Here is a 22,432-nt window from a genome sequence, read left to right on the forward strand (position 1 = left end):
CCTTGTTAGTTGAAAAGGTCATATGGGGTAAAGTAGGCTGGACAAGAACTCTTCTGGTACCTTTTTTTTTTCTTTCTGTCTCTTAGCAAAGCCCTGCTCAGAGAACATGCTGAGAAAACAGAAAGAAGAAAAGAGCGAGCGCCCCACCCCTACTCCATCACCCTTTCTCTCTGCCCCAGCTTTATGTCTGCTCATACTTCTAGCATACTTCATACTTCTCTTAGTTGGCAAATTTGAGTAGAGGTGAAGGGCACAGAGCTTCTTTGTCCACACATACACAAAAAGCAGGTCCTTCCTAGACCATTTCCTTCCTCCACTCACTAGCTGCTTCATTAGTGTTCCTATCCTTCTGTTCCTCCGTCCAGGACTGACTTTTGGCAGGTATGCACTGGTAGGGCCGTGCAGATTGTTAAAATTTTTATGGGCTTTCTCATCAGATGGTAAATCACTACTTCCTGGAGTTCCTTGAATCCTCCACCCCTGGGGCTGCCTCAGCCCCTTCCTTAGGACCCCCAGACTTCCCCACAGTCCAGCAACCAAAGAGATAATGGCTAGCACAGCACAGCATCCTCGCCCCAGTTCCAGCACTATGTTGGCATTTCTGATTGATCATGATATGCCCTACTAGTTGTTAAATAGTTTTAATAGCACCCCTGCATCCATCCATCAATTTTTCCATTCAGCTACATATCAAGCACTTACTGTGTCTCAGATGCTGGGCCAGGTGCTAGAGATACACTGGTGAACAAGTGTTCACCTGCCTTTGCAGAATGTATCATGTAGAGTAGGGTTTCTCAATCTTGTCGATGTTGACATTTTGGGCCAACAGTTCTTTGTCATGAGGAGTTTTCTCGTGGACTGTAGAATGTTCAGGAGCATCCCTGGCCTCTGCCCCTAGAGGCAAATAGTTTACCTCCCAGTTTTAACAACCAAAAATGTATTCAGATGTTGCCAATTGTGCCCTTGTGGGGACAAAATCACCCCCCCACCCCCACCACATTGAGAGGATAAACAGTATTATCAAACAAATGATCACAAAAATAAAAATACTGTTAAACAATATAAAGATGCTCTGGAGAAAACAAGCAGTCTACCGTGAGCGAGAATGAAGGGAGACTGACTTTGGGTTCAACTATGAAGCAAGGCCACATGGATGAAGTGACACTTAAGCCAAGACCTAAGGGACAAGAAGGAGCCAGTGACATGAGGGACAAGGGAGCAAGCATTCCTGGCAAGAGACCATCCCAAGACCAGGAAGGGCTTTGACTGCTTGAAGAACAGAGACAGGTGAGAGAGGAGACTGGAGCGGGTGACAAGGGCCAGATCATGACAGCAAATACAACCCAGCAAAGATCCAGAAGATCCCAACAGCATGGCAGGGCAGAAGCATCAAACCCAGAGACAGGTGAGAGAGGAGACTGGAGCAGGTGACAAGGGCCAGATCATGACAGTAAATACAGCCGGAGGCTCCAGGAACAGCTGATGAGGTGGCGAAGGCAGGAGCAGAGGGGAAGTGTGGGGCCTCCAGCACTGTCTGGTCTTCTCTGACACATCCACCCTTGCTACAAGGGGGCACTTTCTAAAGTCTACAACTGCTTAAGACCTCTCAAGGTCCGTCTCTTCTTGTGTGTCCCACAAGGCCCCGCGACAATCTGGCTCTGGAATGTCCTCTTCCCACCCCACTCCTGGCACACCAAGTGACGTTTACTTTTGCAAACCCACCACTCTCTTCTATGCCATGTGCCCACACTCATGCTGCTCCCTAACTCCTAAAAGGAGAAAGCACAAGATTGTTCATGCAATTAAAATAATTCATATCAACTGAAATGTTGCATAATAGGGGATTTGTTTAGCAAACCAGCAGCCATTTAAATGATGTAGAAACATATTTTGCATGAAAAAATAGTCATGATATATTATAAAACAGCACATACACGGTATAATCCTGGTAAGTGTATGTGCATTTTGTGTGTATGAGGGTATAACAAAATGTTAGCTATGCTTATCTCCAAGTGGACAGAGTTATAGCAAATTTTAGTTTTTATCTTTCATGTAATTTAACATTTTTCTAATACACAAGTATTACTTTTAAGATAAGAAGCAAACAACAAACAGAGCTGCTCTAGGGATCCGGCTGGCAATGTTCACAGAGTGATTGACCTCTGGCTGGGGACCGTGACCGCACATTGTAGACGCAGCAGTCTTTCTCCAGGAGGACTGCAAGCAAGACTAATTCATTAAGTGCTTTCAGTCCCGAAGATGACAGGAGCCAGGAAAGCATAAAGTCTTGTTACTACGACAGCCGGTAGCCTTGATGTCTGTGTGTTTATTTATTAACTGGACTTTATGGATCCATCCTCCCAGAAGCTCCAGGAGCTTCCCAGCTGACTCTGATACAGATCACATTCTCAAAATAGTACAGTCCATCAGTCAGAATAAAGACAGGGCTGGCTCAACGAAGGATTGAAACTCCAAGAACACTGTCCTAAGAGGCAAAATGAATGTGGGAGAGGATATTGACTGGAGTTTGTGAGGTGTTAGGATAATCGAGTATTGAGCAGCAAACTGGATTTTTGGGTCACTTCCTTTAAGCGAATAATGATTGAATGCCTTTTTTTGCATGAGCTATTGAGTATAGCTCTAAACACATTCTTCCCTTTTACCTCACAGCAGCTTTGGGAGGAATTATTCCCATTTTAGAGCTGTTGAAACGGAGACTCAGACAGAAGGAATTGCTGGTGAATCACAGAGCTTGTGTTTTAATATCGTTTCTGCACTGAACACCCCCTACTCCTCCACTTCCCTACTGAAAGGGTGCTGCTTAACGGCCAGGAATTTTAAAGCTTGGAAAATGTCCTATTGATTTTGGCAGGAAGCAGATACCACATGCTCCTGTTGAATGGATGGATGGATGAATGAACAAAAGAAAGAATGGTTTTAAAAGGTCATATAATCCTATCAAGGCAGGGAGAGATAATCACATTAGAAACCTATCTCATAGATAGTTGCTACAAATGAATGTGACAAGGATTCAGTGGTTCTTTCTGTTTCCTACCCAAGATTTAAAAGTAGATGCCTGGCCGGGCGCGGTGGCTCAAGCCTGTAATCCCAGCACTTTGGGAGGCCGAGATGGGCGGATCACGAGGTCAGGAGATCGAGACCATCCTGGCTAACACGGTGAAACCCCGTCTCTACTAAGAAATACAAAAAATAGCCGGGCGAGGTGGCAGCGCCTGTAGTCCCAGCTACTCGGGAGGCTGAGGCCGGAGAATGGCGTGAACCCGGGAGGCGGAGCCTGCAGTGAGCTGAGATCCGGCCACTGCACTCCAGCCTGGGCTACAGAGTGAGACTCCGTCTCAAAAAAAAAAAAAAAAAAAAAAGTAGATACCTGTGATGGGAGTAAACATCAGGAGAGTCTTTTTTTCCAGGGCTGCAGAGAATTGGGATCATGCTGGGTATGCGGGTCAGTCAGTCCTGTCACGGTCTGGGGGAGGAGAGGTGCTCACCTGGTTGAGCTCCCATGCACAAGGCTAGATGTCTGCTGTTTTCATTTGCAGATTGCTTACAAGGTCCTTCCCTGTCCTGGCGGTTTGCTGGCCTCACCCATGGTCTAGGGACACAGAGGAGGAGGAGGCCCAAACGGCACAGCTTCTTGGGGCACGTGTGAGGGAAGTGCTTTCTTTTTTAATTCAAGATTGTATCAGGTCAAGAGCTGGTTTTCACCAACTTCAGGAATGCTCGGGATAGGTTATTGGGTCAGCAAGTAGACAGTGAGGGAGGCTTCAGTTCACATCTCTTAGCTCCTTAGTCATCCTCCTTGCTGTGCAAGAAAAAGCTTGAATATAACTTCTTTCAGCTCTGCATTAGCCAGCAAGGGGAATGAGGCCATTGTGAACACACACTGTGGGGGCCTAGGAGAGAAATACTTCAGGCGACACGATGATGGTCCTTATCTTGCAGGAGTTACCAGGGGAGGGGAGGAAAAAATAATTTTCCTTCTGCCTTTCAGAGTTCATAGCTGGGACTGTCTGTAACAAAAGACAGATCAACAGGAGAAAAACAAACAGAAATTTGTTAATGTGTATACTTCATCTCTACCTGGGAGATACTTAGGGAAAAAATAAGTAAATCTCAAAGAGATGGCTTAGAATTCAGGCTTAAACATCATCTTCAGCTAAAGGCAAAAGAGAGAAGGGTGTGGGGGAGGCCAGTTATGGGGAGATGACCAGGCAAATTATCAGAATAAAGTCTGTTATGCAGATGTAAGCCTGCTCCATTAATAAGACTTTCTCGTGATTTAGTCATGCTTCTCTTCCTGCTACAGACACCCTTACAAATGGTGATTTCCTTTATAGATGTAAATTTCCCTTACAAAAGGGTAACTTCTACTCTGTTTTCAGAACTTCTCCTGTATCTGTTGTTTCTCAAAATAATCAGCTCAAAATCATCCTTATGCCAAAGAGGCATGTTTTGGCATGGCACATTCTGGTCTCCTACAACAGCTTCCTTGGACAGAGAATATGCACTGACTTTAGCATTACAGAGCAGTGCCTTTGAAATAATTGTAAAAAACCTGTGAGCAAAGGGGATGCACAACACCAGACTGGCTAGTTGCTTCTTCTGAAAAATGAAGGCAGCTGGGATGCACTCTACTTTTTCCTACTTTCCTGCTCTAAGAATTTGTAATTCTTTAATCACAAGTCTAATAAGGTTAATCAGAAAAGACCTGAAGATTTAGCTGATTTCTGAGAAAGGGCATGGGAGACTTTGGAGGACTCTAAGCTCAGCCTGAGAGGAGACACAGGGTTTCTGGTGGTAGGTTGTAGCAAGTCCCATTTTCCAGATGCAGAAACTGAAGACCAGACCTCCTCCCCAAAATGGCAGAGAAATCCTAATGCTTGGACTTGTGCAATGGGTACAAGACAACTGCCTTCCCTTGGCTGAGGAGAGTTTCTCTCCTGGAGGACTTAGCTGGGTGTGCGGAGGGGTCTGAATTCCTCCCCTTGAATTCCTCCCACTGCTTCTTTGCCAGTCCCATCCAACTCAGATGGGGAACTGCTTTTAAACATTATTTCTGAAAGACTACACACACACAAAGAGGAGAGAGACAGCACACACTCTTTGTATTTTATTTGGGGAATCATAACGACTCTCAGGTGAAACAGAGAGCTGAACCAATCAAGCACTCTTCCCAGGGCTCAAAAGAAACAAATGTCACAAAACTGGCTGGCAGTGCTGCAGAAAATAGATGATGGGAACACCCGTGTGGGTGTGGGTGACCTTGACGAGGGAAACACTAGCCAGTATTTTTATCTGCCCACTTTGTCTCAGGACATTGGTGGTGTTGCATCCACTAGCAACAGGCTCTGGTTTATTCTCATGACATCTGGGCAGAAGGGGTGGGAATGACGAGGCAGATAAGAATATACCTATTTTGAGGAGCAGAGAAACTGAGCCATAATTGGGGAGTGAGGCTTGTTTAAAGTCTTGTGGATAGGCTTTGGGGTTCTTCAAATGGAAACAGGTTGCTCAACCTCTCATTCCATGCTCCAGCAGCTCAAATTCTGTACTCTCAAAGATTTCCTATTAAATTTGATTTATTTTCCTTCTGTTACCCTTCCATGGTAGACGAGGTATTGATAGGGTAACCAACTTGTCAAGGACTCTCCCAGTTTTAGGACTAAAAGTTTGAAATCCAGAGAATCCCCTCAGTCCTTGGCAAACCAGGATGGTTGTTCACCCTCGAGGTGTGTAACTGCTTCAGAGAAATAGCTGTCAGGGGAGAGCGTTTCTGGAGGTGGTCTTACATGGTCGTTAAGAGCATGGGCTCTGGGCACATGCTAGGGTACAAGTCCCAGCTCTGGCACACATCCCTGTGACCTGGGGCAAATCACTTGACCTCTCTGTGCCTCAGTTGCCTCATCTGTAAAATGAGGATAGTGACAATCTGTACCTCAAGAGGTTGCTGTGTGAATTATATAAATCCCTACGTGAAATGCTCTTTTATTTAAAATAGTGCCTGTCTCATAAGAAGAGCTCAGTAATTGTTAGCCATGATTGCTTTGTCAGCATCTGCCTGTTGATGAATCACAAAGATCACAGGATCTCAGAACTGATGGGCTGCCTCCTTAGATTTCATCTTAGTGCCCCCAAATTTAAATGCACTCCACACGTCGTAGCAACCCCCTTCCTTGTCCACCTCTTCCCTTTCTTCCTCACCCTATGGCTGCTGCTGGTGGAGGCTGGTTTGCTCTGTGTCAAAGTGGATGTCACCCCACTTCACTTGTTGACAGGATTGGGGGATGGCAGGCAGGTGGGATGTGATCTCCGAGTGCAGTACTCTCAGACTTGAACATGCACACACAGCACCTGGGCATCTTGTTAAATTTTGTTAGATGTGGATTCTGATTCGGCAGGTCTGGGGTGGGGCCCACAATTTTGCATTTCTAATAAGCTCCCAAAAATACTGCCGGTTTGGGACCACTCTGTGGGTGCCAGGCCACATCATGTGTCAGCCTGTGGAAATCTAAGTAAAAGACGGTAATATTCTTGCCGAGCTGAGGACCCTAAAATAGAATTCGTGACGGGGACGGGGATGGGAGTTGCTTAGATATGCTTAGAGTGTTTGAGGGGAGCAGCTCAGAGAGTGGTGAAGCCATCGGGGCATGAAAGGTCTGTGGGGCCAGTGCTGAGATCTGTGGTGAGTATTGTAGGTAAAGTTAATAACAGCGGTTGAGGAATTGAGCTTTGGGAATTTTTTTGCTGATTTTAAATATCAGAGCTGGTTCAAGACTATTGCTTAAATAGTCTCTCTCTCTCTCTCACACATCCATGGATTTGCTACCTTGAATGGTGGACAAAGGCTGTAGTGCCCCCCAGTGCCTGGGAATGACACCAGAACCCCTTTTCCCCAAAGCCAGCTATGAAACCTAAAAATATTACCCTAGCTTGCCCTCTGCTTTCTCATAAAGAAATTATCTGACCCACCTTGTTTGACTGTAGGTCATGAGACCCCCCATTCCAGAGAGGGCCCTGCCCCACACCCCAAGGAAGGACTTCATGCTCAGAGGGGCCAAGAAGAATCCAGACCCACAGGCCTGGCTGCGTTTCCCCACTCAGTCTATTAACGTTAGATCAGACCCTTTTTGTCCAATCATATTTCGACACAGCTGCCCATACTTTGTTGAACCTAAGCATAAAAATGAACAATTTCCCCTTGTATCTTTGGGTCCTCATTCTGAAGGCTCCCAGATGCACATTAAATAAATGTGTATGCCTTTTCTCTAATTAATCTGCCTTTTTCGAGTTGATTTTTCAGTGAACCTTCAGAGAATCAAGGGGAACTTTCTTCTTACACCCCACAGCATAGACAGAACTTTCTCTTTACACCCCGTGGCCCCTCACATTTGAGGTGCACTTTACTCCTTTTTCTTTTTTCTTTTCTTTTCTTTTTTTTTTTTTTTTTTTTTGGTTTGGAGACATACTTTTACTCTTGTCGCCCAGGCTGGAGTGCGATGGCACAATCTTGGCTCACTGCAACCTCCACCTCCCAGGTTGAAGCGATTCTCCTGCCTCAGCCTCCCAAGTAGCTGTGATTACAGGTGCCCGCCACCACACCCGGCTAACTTTTGTACTTTTGGTAGAGACAGGGTTTCACATGTTGGTCAGGCTGGTCTCGAACTCCTGACCTCAGGTGATCTGCCCATCTCGGCCTCCCAAATTGCTGAGATTACAGGCATGAACCACCGTGCTCGGCCTTTACTCCTTTTTCAAAGCTACAAACAGGAGTCCTCCCTGTCATCCTTCTCCCAGTCCGCCAAGACAATATGACCGTCTAGTACAGTGAATCTGCCCTCCGCTCTCTGGTATGCTCAGATTCCAGAGAAACCTTCCCAGAAGAGGTCACAGAGAAGGGGCTGGACTTGTTCGAGTCCAATCCTGCTCACTGTTGCCTGGCTTCCCTTAGGCCAGGCTTGTGCTAGTTTGAAAAATGGCCTTATGATAATGAGCACTAAAAGCACTCTACAGACCGGGTGCCCTGGGAAGACGTTCAGGGACTCAGCCTTCCCCAGCTCCCTTCCCTCCACTGCCAGCTCTCAGCATTGTGCACTTTTAATCTCCCACACGGCTGCCAGTGTACTACACATTTGTATCTGTCACTTCAGATCCCCCCGCATGGCTGCTCTCAGCCAACTGGGAGCCTTCTCCTTTTTTCCCAGAATGTTCCCCGAGGACCACTCAGCCCTTGATAAAGGCTTCCACTTTCTTTTGTTTCTCTTGGTGAGAAAACCCCTCCTCCTACCTTTCAGAGCCTGCCCAGGCTTGGGCACCCCCTACCTGCAGCCTATTGCTGCAGGTACAGCTTCCCTCCCATCCCTCTCCCTGCAGGAGAATCCTGGTGCTCCAATGCCCTCCCGACACAGGTCAATGTAACAGTATCCCAGAATTTCATGATGGCCCTCTAATTCCTATAGCCAGAAGGGACCTCAGAAGTTTTTTTAAAAAATTTATTGTGGTTAAGAAAACCACACAACAATTGATTTCCCCTTTTAACCATTCGTAAGTGTTCAGTAGTGTTAAGTATAATATATATTGTTAGGCAACAGATCTCTAGACAATTTTCATCTTGAAAAATTGAAACTCTGTAACCATTAAACACTAATCTCCCCTCTCCCCTTCCCTCAGTCCTTGGCCACCACCTTTTCTACTTTCTGTTTGTATGATTTTTAACTACTTTAGATACATCATATGAGTGGAATCATATGGTATTTCTTCTTTTGTGAATGTCTTATTTCATCTAGCATAATGTCCATCCATGCTGTAGCACATGACGAGATTTCCTTCTTTTTTAAGGCTGCATAATATTCCATTGTATGGATATACCACATCTCTTTATCTGTTCATCTATTGATAGACATTCGGGTCACTTCCTCAGAAGTTTTTTTTTAACCCTTTATTTTGCAACTCATCACCCACATAAACAAAGACTGCACAGTCAATAAGACCAAGACAACACAGCCAGTAAGTGTGCAATAACTGCCCAAGACCACACAGCCAATATGATGTCTGTTTGTACAGGTTTTTATTGTTGTCTCCTGGATTCTGGCAACAGCATTTAGGGGCTCTGATCTAACATGGGGTTAGTCAAAATAGACTTTCCAAGACTACTAGAGGCTGCAGGGCCGGTAATGGTGTCCGGGTTAGTCCTGATGACTGTGTGCCCGTAAGAACATCCAGCTTTGGCTTTGGTGTGGTCAAGTGTCTTATGTGTATGGACACTGGATTTTTTTTTTCTTTTCTTTTTTTTTTGAGACGGAGTCTCGCTCCTGTCGCCCAGGCTGGAGTGCAGTGGTGCGGTCTCGGCTCACTGCAACCTCTCTGCCTCCTGGGTTCAAGCGATTCTTCTGCCTCAGCTTCCAAAGTAGCTGGAATTACAAGCATGTGCCACCACACTTGGCTAATTTTTGTATTTTTAGTAGAGACGGGGTTTCACCATGTTGGCCAGGATGGTCTCAATCTCTTGACCTCATGATCTGCCCGTCTCTGCCTCCCAAAGTGCTGGGATTACAGGCATGAGCCACACCACATCTGGCCTGGACACTGGATTTTTAAAGATACTAAGGAATTATTGTTCATTTGTTTTAGTGCATTAGTGGTGTTGTGTTATATGTTTTTTTAAAAGACTTTTAGAGATGCATACTGAAATGATTATGAATTAAACATGATGTCTAGGTTATGTTTCAAAATCATTGTTGGAAGGTGTGGATGAAACAAGGCTGGGGGCTCATTATAGCATTCTCTCTACTTTTGTATATGTGTGAAATTTTATATATATTTATTTACTCACTTACTTTGAGACAGGGTCTTGCTCTCTCACCCAGGCTGGAGTGCAGTGGCGTGATCGTGGCTCACTGCAGCCTCAAACTCCTGGGCTTAAACTATTCTCCCATCATAGCCTCCTGAGCAGCTGGGACCACAGGTGTGTGCCACCACGCCTGGCTAACTTTTAAATTTTTTTTTTTGGTAGAGATGGGATCTCACTACACTGTCCAGGTTGGTCTTGAAGTCCTGGGCTCAAATGGTCCTCCTGCCTTGGCCTCCCAAAGTTCTGGGATTACAGAAATTTTCTAAAATAAAAATGTCTGAATCTTAAAAAACTCTTTTCACCTTACATTTGGATAGGTCACACCTGCCTCCCACTCTCCAAGAACTCAGCAGATTATTGCTGAAATAGGAGGCGTTTTGACTATTATCAATTGTAAGCTGTGGAAAATAAAGTACCACCACCATTGGGCAGGCAATGTAAAAACAAACAAAAATCCCTGCAGGCTGTGGGAATGGCACTAGCAGATTTGTGTAGCCCCGTGGCAGAGGTGGCAGTGGCGTGAGGGGCTGAGCTTTATCCATGGGGCAGGCCGTACTCTGGGATCAGGCCTTCCATCCTGAAGTAAAGCACCTCTGGGGTGCTTCTCCACCAGAGGCAGTTGGCAGTCACCAGCTTCCTTACTTATAAACAGTTTGGCCGTATCGCGAAGTAAATACGTTCTTTTGTTCATTTGTTTAAGTATTCATTTACTCTTTCGTCCCTCTTTTTTTTTTTTTTTTTTTTTTTTGAGATGGAGTGTCGCTCTGTTGCCCAGGTTGGAGTGCAGTGGCGTGATCTCGGCTGACTGCAAGCTCTGCCTCCCAGGTTCACGCCATTCTCCTGCCTCTCGAGTAGCTGGGACTACAGGCGCCTGCCACTATGCCCGGCTAATTTTTTTTTTTTTTTTTGTATTTTTAGTACAGACAGGGTTTCACCACGTTAGCCAGGATGGTTTCAATCTCCTGACCTCATGATCCGCCTGCCTCCGCCTCCCAAAGTGCTGGGATTACAGGTGTCAGCCACCATGCTTGGCCTCTTTCATCCCTCATTCTTCCCTTTTTCTCACCACCTATATCCAACCAACGCTGTGATTGAATTTGCCTCCTAAATACCTCATATTTGCTCATTCATGGCCATGGCCACTACCCTAGTTCAAGCTGCTGTCATCTCTTACCTGGGTTATTGCAATGCTTCCTAACTGGTCTCTCACTCAGCACTCTTACCCTGGCTTCCTGAACTTCCCATCCGTTCTTCTGATCATGTCACTCATCCCTGTGTACATGGCTTGCTCTATCACTAAGGTTAGTTACCTCTTGGTTCAAGATGGCTGCTAGAACTCCAGCCATCATATCTTAATACAGACCAAAAGAAAAAGCACAAGAGCCAAAAGGGGGACTCTTCCAGCTGAGTCAGCTCCCTCCATTTAAGCAACCTTCCCAGCAGACCCAAATAACACTTCTACTTAAATCCAGTTAGTCAGAATTTGGTCACATGGTCATACAAGGGAAGCTGAGAAATAGTTTTTTGTTCTGGGTGGCAATATACTCAGCTAAAAATTGAAGTTCTTTCAAAATTTTACATATAGCATTATATGATCCAATTTATATACCATTCTTGAAATGACAAAATTATAGAAATGGAAAATAGATTGATAGTTATCAGGGGGTGGGGAGAGAAGGAAGTGACTGTGGCTACCAAAGGGTAGCACCAGGCATCCTTATGATAGAACTGTTCTGTATCTTGACTGTGGTGGTGGTCGTCATGAATCTACACAAGTGATAGAACTGCATAGAGCTAAATATATACATGCACACATACGCGTGCACACATGCATATGTTCATGTAAAACTGGAGAAATCCAAATGTCACTAGATTGTATCAGTGTCAATTTCCTGGTGTGATATTGCACTACAGTTTTGCAAGATGTTACCATTGGGGGAAACTGGGTGAGGAGTATATGGCATCTGTACTATTTCTTACAAATGCACGTAAATCTACAGCTGTCTCAAAATAAAACATTGAAGAAGCAAAAATGAGAGAGGGGAGGTGTCATAAGCAACTAGTGTCTCTGCCGTAAATCTAACCTGTTCCCCGCTATAAGAAGTCCAAGGTTCTCAGCATAATCGAGGCCTTCGTGACTTGGCAGTAAGGTGCTTCCTAAGCAGTCCATACCTTGCTGGGTTAGTGCTGACTGCATTAAAGCATCGACTTCTAGAGAGCAGGCCCCAAAGCTGTGGCTGGTATTTGTGAAGCACTTGCCTCTTCACCTACATGGCCCTGAAGAGAGCCACTGAAATGGACATCTCTTACCTTCAGAAGCCTCTGTTCTGAGAAAGCACCGGTATTTGCAGGCATGTTGCCCACTGAACAGAGAATGAAAATGGCTTTGTCTAATTGAAAGGGGCAGTGAGCAAAGAGGGACTTTGGAGACCTGCAGGTTGCTGTAGTGACTGCAGTGACAGCAGGAAGTACTGAAGCATATTTCCAAGTGGTTTTTAAAGAACTCCATCCTGTCATCTTTGTCCATGTTCTGGAGCTCTCTTCCTTAAGGCATCAGCCAGCACCAGCTGCTTTCTCACCCCTGGGCAGACTTGCTGAACCTCACTGTGCCCCCATGGGGAAGGAATTAAACCACTTGTCAGGAGCTTGTGCTCAGCCGGAACGCTGCCCGAGGCTTTTCCACAACAGCTCTCTGAGACTCTCGGTTGCCCCGAGGAGGGACACACACGTTGCAGGGCAGGTGCTGCCAGCTGAGGGGTGCTGCGGGCAGCCAGGCCTGATGGAATGTGAGAGGCTTCTTGGGCTACCGGTCTGGCCGTCCCAGTCCTGAACCCATGGACTCCCAGGGAAGTGGGCCGGGGGTGGGGGCTCCAAGGATGGGCTTTAGGGGTTTCATGAATTTTCTAAACTTGTAGGCAGAATTCCCTGTGTGCTTTTTTCTCCAGGAAGAATGTCCATAGCCTTCATCAGATTCTCAAAGGCAGCCACAAGCTCCTAGAAGCTGAGAATGAGCCCCAGTGATACAGAGAGTGGGAGGCTGGAGGAGGAGTGCTGAGGGAGTTGAAGGTAAGGGCTGGGTACCGCAGGGAAGCAGCTAGAGCAGAAGAGCGGGTGAGAATGCACTGAGCTTTGACTGGTGGGCTGAGCTGATGGAAGCCACACTGATCCTCCCGGTTCCCTGTGGGGTGAGATGTCCTGAGCATCTTTCAGTCCAAGCAGAAGTCATGGCCAGGACAGCCTGTTTCCACCCGCAGACCCTGAACGAACTCGTCTCCATGCTGTCCCCATTGACCTCATTCTTAGTCCTGGCTGAGTGAATCCCTCAAGCTAGGGAGAGTTTCCCTCAGCCCCCGGGCCCAACTGTTCCACCGAAAAACATTCCGAAAGTGTTACCGGTAGAGGATCTTGACTGTAAGTTATCCAGGTTCTTGGCGTTTTGAACAAAGAATTGGACGAAACGCACAGCAAAGCAAGGAAAGAATGAAGCAACAAAAGAATGAAGCAACAAAAGAATGAAGCAACAAAAGAATGAAAGCAGGGATTTATTGAAAATGAAAATACACTCCACATTGTGGGAGTTGGCCCAAACAGCCAGCAGCAAGCTCAAGGGCCTGGATGCAGAATCTTCTTGGGTCCAAATACCCACTAGAGGCTCCCCATTGGCCACTTGACTCTCACCTCATTTAAATGAAGTGGTGGCCCACAATGGGTCAGAGGCTGAAGTGAAGTTACAAAGGTCGCACTCCTGTGCAAACATCCGATTGGTTGCAAAAAGCAACCAATCAGAGGCTAAGGTGAAGTTACAAAGTTGCACTTCTATGCAAATGAAGACTCGGCCTGCAATCAGTCTGACTGTTGCAGACAGCCAGTTTCCCATCTGCCAGGCAGAAAAGGTGGGAATTTGCAAAGGGAGTAGCCTCTGGTCCTTTTGTTACTTAGGCGTGGAAAGTTAGGGTTTTCCTTTCAATTTAGTTCTAAGAAGTCAGCGTGAAATGCTATTCTCTTGCCTCAATCGCAGTTCCCCCTGTGAAAGCCCAGCGCACTTATAATTGTGGCTAGTGTCTGTAGTTTCCTGTTGAGGGGAGCCTTGCTTGTTTTGTCTAATTTTAGCCCCAGTTATAGGCTGGTACAGTGCCTGGCATATGATCGACACTCACACTCAGTATTCAATAAATATCAGTAGGATAGATGGATGAAAACATAAAAGAGTGTGTTGTCTTATGAGTGTGGACAGATGCCCAGAGAATACTTTGAGGACCCTCAGGAAAAGAGCTGGGGCCGACCTTTAATCTAGCAGTAAAGAACAGGACAAAGATAAGTGTGAGCGTATGAAGTAACTCTATTGAGGTGAGGCTGAATTTTACTACCCTCAGAATACCCCCCCGGGGTCCTTGACAGAGAAGATTTATTCACATTAATTCTTTGCTGTAAATTCAAAAGCAGACAAGCCTGAATGAATTGATCAGATGGGGTGGGGGTTGGGTGGCATTAGGGAAATAGTTACATATAAGGGTTTGGGAAATAGTTACATATAAGGGTTTGGGAAATAGGTGCATCATAGATTAAAAATAAGAGGCCTACACTTGGTGCTGGTCTACTCAACGAGTCAGTATTTCTTGGACAGCTTATTCTGTGCCAGGTGCTGAAGAGATAAGAGCAGTGTAAATTGTGGCCAGGAATCACATGAAAGAGAAACCACCTTCTGGCCAGGTGCAGTGGCTCACATCTGTAATCCCAGCACTTCATTGGGTGGCCGAGGTGAGTTGATCATTTCAGGCCAGGAGTTCGAGACCTGGCCAACATGGCAAAACCCCATCTCTACTAAAAATACAAAAATTAGCTGGGCATGGTGGTGCACACCTGTAATCCCAGCTACTTGGGAGGCTGAGGCAGAAGAATCACTTAAACCTGGGAGTTGGAGGTTGCAGTGAGCTGAGATCACACCATTGCACTCCAGCCAGGGCTACAGAACAAGACTCCATTTCAAAAAAAAAAAAAAAGAGAAACCACCTACAACTTTACTGCTGTAGCATTCACTTACGGTCACTTATCCCTCAGCCCTGCCTGATAAAGAGGTAAGTGTGTGTATCAGCCCCGACAAAGCCTCTTCATTTCCATGAGGATGCCAGGCCTACTCTCTGCCTGGTCAACTGTCAAAATGTGAAATGGTCTTTAATTGGCAATATTGATGATTTTCCCTGTTTAATCTATCTGTTTAATTTAAATCTGTTTAATGTATTCAAGTGAAATTCATATATCATACAAGCACCATTTCAAAGTGTACAGTTCAGTGGCAGCACATTCGCAGTGTTGTACAACCACTACCCCTATTTAGTGTCACATTGCTATCGTTCCAAAATAAAACCCTATTGTATTTACCCATTAAGCAGTTCTCCCCAAGCTGTACCCTGTCTATGCATTTGACTATTCTGGAAATTTTACGCGAATGGAATTATGCAATAGGTGAACTTTTGTGAATGGCTCTTTTCACTTAACCTGTCTTGGAGGTTCGTCCATGTTGTAGCATGCATCAGAATGCCATTCTGTTCCATGACTGAGTAGCGTTGCATTGTATGAACCTCCCACAATTTTTGATCCATTCCTCCAACCATGAACACATGGCCTGTTTCCACCTTTTTGCTCTTGTGAATAGTGGTGCTCTGAACGTGCAGGTACCTGTATTTGTTTGAATACCCATCTTCTGGGTACACACCTAAGAATGGAAATCCACTTAAGTTTTTGCCCAAAAACTTCAAACATGAATTTACATTATGTCAGCAAATGCTTCTCAAAAGCTCAGTGAAGAGAAATATTACTCAAGACAGGTTTTTAAACTTCAGTTTTTGATGCAAAACTCTTTTGTCAAACAGCTGACCCTAAACTCTAACATGTAAAAACATAAAAAGGCAGAAATGCTGTGAGTGAGTTGGACAAGGAGGCCAGGAGCTCAGTGAGATGAGCCTCCGTGCACCACCCCCCACAGACCCGAAGAGCCTCTCGGACCTCCCGGGCTCTGGGCAGCGGTTCTGACGTGCTGCTGCACATGCCCCAAGCTCCAGATCAACGTCACCGGCCAGAAAACTGAAGGTTTGAACACTGCTGCTTCCCGGTACACTCCCTTCAAAGAGCGGTACCTGGGTGTCAGGTCCTCAGACTCCCCTGGGAGATACAGTAAGAAGCTGCTTTTTAAATATCTAATGGTGTAGTAACAGCTTTCACCTGTAGCTCTCAGCCTCCCCTTTAAGAGGATCCTCAGGAGAAATTCCTCTCAAACTTAGCGGAAAGAAAAACTAAGCTCCTCCACACTGTGATTTGGTTTAATTGACTGTATTTCTCTTTTCACGTTGGTTGCTAAGAAGCTCAGAGTTAAATCTGCAGCTCATGTCCTGCAGTTCTGTAGACTAGCCTTATGACTGGCTGCATGTTGCTATGCTACCCTTGCTGCGATCTTCATTCCATTTTTATCCCACTGAGTGTACAGATGCTCCTGGACTATGATGGGGTTATGTTCCCATAAGCCCATCATCACTTCAAAATGCATGTCATACCTTGACAAATCCATTATAAAGTCAAAAAATTGACCGGGCGCAGTGGCTGACGCCTGTAATCCCAGCACTTTGGGAGGCTGAGGTGGGCGGATCATGAGGTCAGGAGATCGAGACCATCCTGGCTAACACAGTGAAACCCTGTCTCTACTAAAAATACAAAAAATTAGCCGGGCGCGGTGGCAGGTGCCTGTAGTCCCAGCTATTCAGGAGACTGAGGCAGGAGAATGGCGTGAACCTGGGAGGCGGAGCTTGTAGTGAGCGGAGATCGCACCACTGCACTCTAGCCTGGGCGACAGAGTGGAAAAAATTATAAGTTGGGAACCATCTGTATTTCTGAAGCACCTAAAATCCTCTTTAGGTTGGATAGTTGTGAATACAGGTGTCTTCCTGCCATGAACTGTGAGCGCAGAACCCAGGGCTGACCCAGGTAAGATCATGAGGAGGCCAGAGCAGCCTCCTCACGCCCCACTCCAAGGAAGAGACAGCACCCCAGGACCATCAGGTGAAAATGGGTGAGCCCAAGGCCTTACACAGCTGTGATCAGTTTCAGTTCCGCCGACCCCAAGCACCTACTTGTGAACAGCATTTTATGGAATAAAAGGCCAAATGGGGTGATCCCAGGCCGCTAGGAATTCCAGAGGGTGAGGGAACATGTGCTTATGTGAGTCTGCAGTTCATGCAAAGAAGTGGAGTAGAGCACTGCGTGCCCCAGGAGCAGATGGAAGGAAGATGTTTTACGGACCATGGGATCTGAAAAAAATGAGAATTGGATCTGGATTTCCTCACAAGCGGTGGTAGGAAGGATAGTAGCATTCCAGGCAAGGGCAATCTCTTGAGCAAAGGCAGGTGTGCGGAAAGGTACATGGATCAGTATAGCTAGACACTCAGGCCACAAACTCAAAGGCCTGCAGGGCTGTGCAGTTAACATACATGTATAAGGCGTGAGGGGTGGGGGAAGGGTGTAAGGAAATAGGTGCCAAGGGGCTTGTAGTGGGGCTGGGTACAACCCACCTGGTAACAGTGTTTCTTCAAACACTGGGGCATAGCCAGACAGACAGACAGAGGCCTGATACAGGCTCTGAGCTAGAGTCAGTCACAGGGTTTGGGAGGGAGGTTCATAAGGAGAGAGAAGGCTGACGCGGGAAGGCAGGGAATATTTAGGTTTCATCTCAGGCTGGAGGAGCCTTCAAAAGGTTTAGGCAGGACAGCAACCTAGTTATGTTTTAGAAAGTTACTTATAAAATTAAATGCTCTCAGTGTACACTCATATCGAAAAATGATGGAAAATATTAATGGTGATTAATTTGGGTATAAGAATCTGGGTCATTTTTATTTTCCTTACACTTTTATCTTTACCAATATTTATATTATTAGAACGGGATCAACAAAAGTCATATGAAAATAAAATATTTTATCCTGGCAGCAGTCTGTGAGGGGTGACCAGACCCTGAACCAGGGTGTTTGGTAGCAGGAGTAGAAGGAATGGGTTGGATTTCAGCCTTTTTGAAGAAGGCGTTAGCCTAGGCCAGGGGTCGGGGGGATATGAATGAAGCGGGCTGCAGTAGTCACGATCATGGCTTCAGTTTGTGATTAAAGCAGGCCTAGGAGAGCCTCTCTGGCCCCTGATACTTTAATGACAGCCGGTGGGATTTTGGGACTGTGGGTGACTCTTGGCCAGCATAGAGACCTGCTCCCTCCTAAAGGCCTTAAAAGCCCCAGTGGGACCCGGTTTCTCGGAGAAAGAGCTCAGGCAGTGGCAAGATGATGTATTCGTTGAATGAACAGACCGTTGTTCCAGGGAGCATGGTCTTGGCTTTCTAGACATTTGAGACTAAAAACCGAATGGTAATACGCATTCCTCTTTCCTGCTTACCGGCTCACATGGGCTTTTACTGTCTTACTGTAGATAAACAGACTTATGTTGTTTTCAAGTGGTGGTCTCAGGGCCTTCATAAAGATCAGTGCAGCTTTAACTCTGGGAATCCATGTGAATGAGAAAGTGGAGGATATGTTGGTTAGAGGCCTGGCTTCACCACTAACTGGAACATCTTGGGCAAATCACCTCAGTAAACTGAGCCACAGTTTATGTACGTGCTAAATAGCTTTGAAATACTAGCCCAGTTTATGTGAGAAGGTTGTTTTGAGCTTTATGTTAGATAATATGAAAATAATATAAAACTATAAATGGTTGTTTTCACAAAGATTGCATGCTCTGAAGAATGGCCTGGCCGTGACCCAAAGTCTGACTCATGACTCTGTCCCTGGGAGTACAAGACATGGGCAGTTGGGGCCAGGCAGGTTCATGTGAATACTATGACACGTATTCAAGGGAGAGAGCCCTCTAGATAATGGGCCAAAAGGCACAGGACGATGCAAATGTATATTTATGTTATGAGTAAAGATCTCAAAGATTGACCATAACTGGCAGGATAAAATAATCCACAATCACACTTCTATTCAGAAAGGAAATTATTTATTACTTGATTATACCCTGTTGAAAGCACATAAAGGAATTGCTGATCTTGGCTCTTAAGTGTGAAATGGAAAATTTTGAACATAAAACGTACTTGTAGAAACACAAGCAGTGTTATTTGCCAGTGACCATCATCAAGACAAGACTTCAACCTTATCAGTTAGCCTAAAGAAGTGAAATCGAAACAAAGCCAAATGCATAAGCTGGGGGGATGGTTCTTCCTTGCTGTGACCATTAGTCAATATAGGGGTGGTAACTATGCCAGTGGTTCTCGAAGTGTGGTCCCCAGATGAGCACCATCAGCATCACCTGGGAACATGTTAGAAATGAGCATTCTCAAGACTCACCTGAGACCCGCTGAATCAGAAACTTGGGCTGGGGCCAGCAATTCACATTTTAACAGGTCCTCCAGGTGATTTTGATACTTGCTAAAGATTGTGTGATTCCTGGGCCGGGCGCGGTGGCTCAAGCCTGTAATCCCAGCACTTTGGGAGGCCGAGACGGGCGGATCACGAGGTCAGGAGATCGAGACCATCCTGGCTAATATGGTGAAACCCCGTCTCTACTAAAAATACAAAAAACTAGCCGGGCGAGGTGGTGGGCGCCTGTAGTCCCCGCTACTCGGGAGGCTGAGGCAGGAGAATGGCGTAAACCCGGGAGGCGGAGCTTGCAGTGAGCTGAGATCCGGCCACTGCACTCCAGCCTGGGCGACAAAGCAAGACTCCGTCTCAAAAAAAAAAAAAAGATTGTGTGATTCCTACACAGGTACCTGCCCCAAGACAGTTTGCATTAACTGTCTTTGTGCTTTCTTATGTTTGCCTAAAATGCCTCATTCTTCATGACAAAATAAGGTTCTTGAGATTGGCTAAACTTCGAATGCTACCCTGTTACATCAGCTAGACCAGAGCTGTATTACCAGACTTTTATCAAAGAACCAGAGTATTCTCAACATTTTGGTGTTGACGGGACAGAGGGCATTTGCTGATTATAATATGCAGCAAGAACCAAGGAAACTGCAGTATTTAAGTGTTTTGAGAACTCAGAAGTAAAAGCATCTGATGCTGCTCCATGCAAAGGTCTGGTGGTACTCAGTTATGAAAACTATAGAGACGAGGGGAGAAATGCAAGCATACATGATGGCTTTACAACGAGTGGCTTAACAGAGAGTGAAAGTAGATTCATGGTTGCCAGGACCTGGATGGGAGAGGAGGATGGGGCATGACTGCCTACTAGGAACAGAGTTTCTTTTTAGGGTGATGAAAATATTCTGGAATCTGATAGTGATGATGGTTGAACAATATGGTGGTTATCCTAAAAACTACTGAATTGTACACTTTCAGATGGTGACAATGTGAATCTTACATAAATTTTACCTCAAAAAATATTTTTAAAACCCACTGGTTTATGTGGCGGCATGATTTCACTTCTCTCTGATCTCCCCTCCTCCCACATCTAGCTGCAGTATAGCAGAGTTCTCAGAGTTGTCAGTTGGTTGACTGCTCTGACCCCCGAGAAAGGGGTTCAAATGAGCAGGCACCTAGGAATTAGTACATGCTTGGACTATGCTGTCTTGGGATGGCTCCCTGGGGCAAGTGTACCTTTTCTTGGAGTAAATCCTTGCCTCCAGTGTGAGAGATTCTGCTGGGATTGCAGGGATGAGGGTGGTGAATGCAGCTTAGTTAAAAATGAGGTCTTGGCCGGGTGCGGTGGCTCACGCCTGTAATCCCAGCACTTTGGGAGGCCCAGGCGGGAGGATCACTAGGTCAGGAGTTCAAGACCAGCCTGGTCAACATGGTGAAACCCTGTCTCTACTAAAAGTATAAAAATTAGCCAGGCATGGTGGCAGGTGCCTGTAATCCCACCTACTTGGAAGGCTGAGGCAGGAGAATCACTTAGAACCCAGGGGGTGGAGGTTGCAGTGAGCCAAGATGGTGCTGCTGCACTCTAGCCTGGGCAACAGAGTAAGACTCCGTACCAAAAAAAAAAAAAAAAAAAAAAAAAAAGACGTCTTGCTTCGAACACAAGTTGTTTTCCAGTTCCCTGTGATGAGCACAAACTTGTTTATGCTATCAGAGCTGGCTTGGGAGGCCAGCTGCTGCTCCTTGATGTGGAGAAGGCGCCTCTACCAGGCTGACTCCTTTGCACCTGGCAGACAGCCCTGGGGAACAGGCGAGATGATCTCACGGGCCGGGTGGAGTGAGCATCCCGGACAAGGACCAGGCCTCTGTGCGCATGGATATAATCAGCTTTGATAGGCAGAGGCTGAGGCTGTTTTTCCAATTAGAGCTGTTAGAGGATTCTGGCAGGGGCAGCAGTGGGCTTAATTTAACAGACCTGGGACTCATTGAATTAACCAATGTAGAGGGGATGAGGCGGACACTAATGTAAGGCTGTGGGGGCAGAGACAGGGAAGGGGTGAAGGGGCCCAGAAGGGCCGGTCGGCAGGGACACAGTGAGGCCTGGTGATGTGGTCCAGGCTGCACAGGAGCATCTTCTCATTTGGTGGGAAAGCTTGTGCAAGCAGGACGGGGTGGAGATTCCTCTGGTACTGGTAAGGCTGGCCTGGTGGGCTTTGCTCGCAGGATCTGGATTCTCAGAGGCCGTTGACCAGGGTTCTGGACAGTTTCTTGTGCCCATCATCCTTCCCAGACACCCTGAAGCTGCTGCCATCTCCTCCCCTTTCCAGAAGCCAAAGTTCTAAGCCACTCTGTCAGGCACCTTCTTGGTTTGAGAATAAAGAACATTAGGGCCAGAGCAATCATTAAATGTCCTGAGTCCATGCCTTCATGTTACAGAGGAGGCAACTGTTTCCTAGAGAAGTTGAGAAAATTTCTCTGGAATATCCAACCCTTAGAGGCAATGTCGGCATTGCAATCCAGACCTCCCACCCCTAGCTGGTGCTGTTTCTTCAAACTGTGCTAACAGTTGGCCCTTCTGTCCTGGGCCTGTGTGCATTTTCAGCAACTTGTATCCCAAACCACTTGGATGGTTTGAAAGCCATTCATTCATTCATATACAAAATTAGCCTGGCATGGTGGTGCATGCCTGTAATCCCAGCTACTTGGGAGGCTGAGGCAGAAGAATTGCTTGAACCCAGAGGTGGAGGTTGCAGCGAGCCGAGATCATGCCATTGCACTCCAGCCTGGGCAGTAAGAGTGAAACTCTGTCTCAAAAACAAAAAGAAAAGAAAAAGCCATTCATTCATTTAAAAAGCAGAATGCCAAACTGTACAGACAGCATAGTCTCAACTATCTGAAGAATAAAATATGTGGAAAAGACTGAGTAGAAACATGGGGAAAGACTTAACTGTTGCTGCTTCTGGAAAGTGAGTTGATTACTGTTAATAACTAATGTTTATTGGGTTTAATGACCCATCCTAACATTGACCTTATGTTGATAAGATTGTGGTACAACTCCTGTGTTGCTAGGTGGCAGTGAAATTTTGTAAAACCCTTTGGGAAAATAGTATGGCAATGTTTATTGTCTAAAAGTGCATTAAAAAGTATTCTAATTTAAAATAGCTGATCAACACCTTTTTTTATTTTT

General features: G+C 46.0%; 1 protein-coding gene across 6 annotated transcripts in view; it reads left to right on the forward strand.

The window, feature by feature from the left end:
• LOC102138309 (protein FAM163A) overlaps positions 1-22,432 on the forward strand; it is a 71,279-nt gene that overhangs the window by 15,007 nt on the left and 33,840 nt on the right. The window contains exon 1 of one of the 6 annotated variants that reach the window (XM_045393422.2): positions 12,807-12,931. The exons of the other annotated variants lie outside the window; for them this stretch is intronic. The gene's annotated coding sequence lies outside the window, so the exon portion shown is untranslated. Of the gene's footprint in view, positions 1-12,806; positions 12,932-22,432 lie in introns of those variants that run through there. 6 annotated transcript variants of the gene reach the window in all.

The sequence above is a fragment of the Macaca fascicularis genome, chromosome 1 (assembly GCF_037993035.2).
Source record: "Macaca fascicularis isolate 582-1 chromosome 1, T2T-MFA8v1.1".
Lineage (NCBI taxonomy): Eukaryota > Metazoa > Chordata > Mammalia > Primates > Cercopithecidae > Macaca > Macaca fascicularis.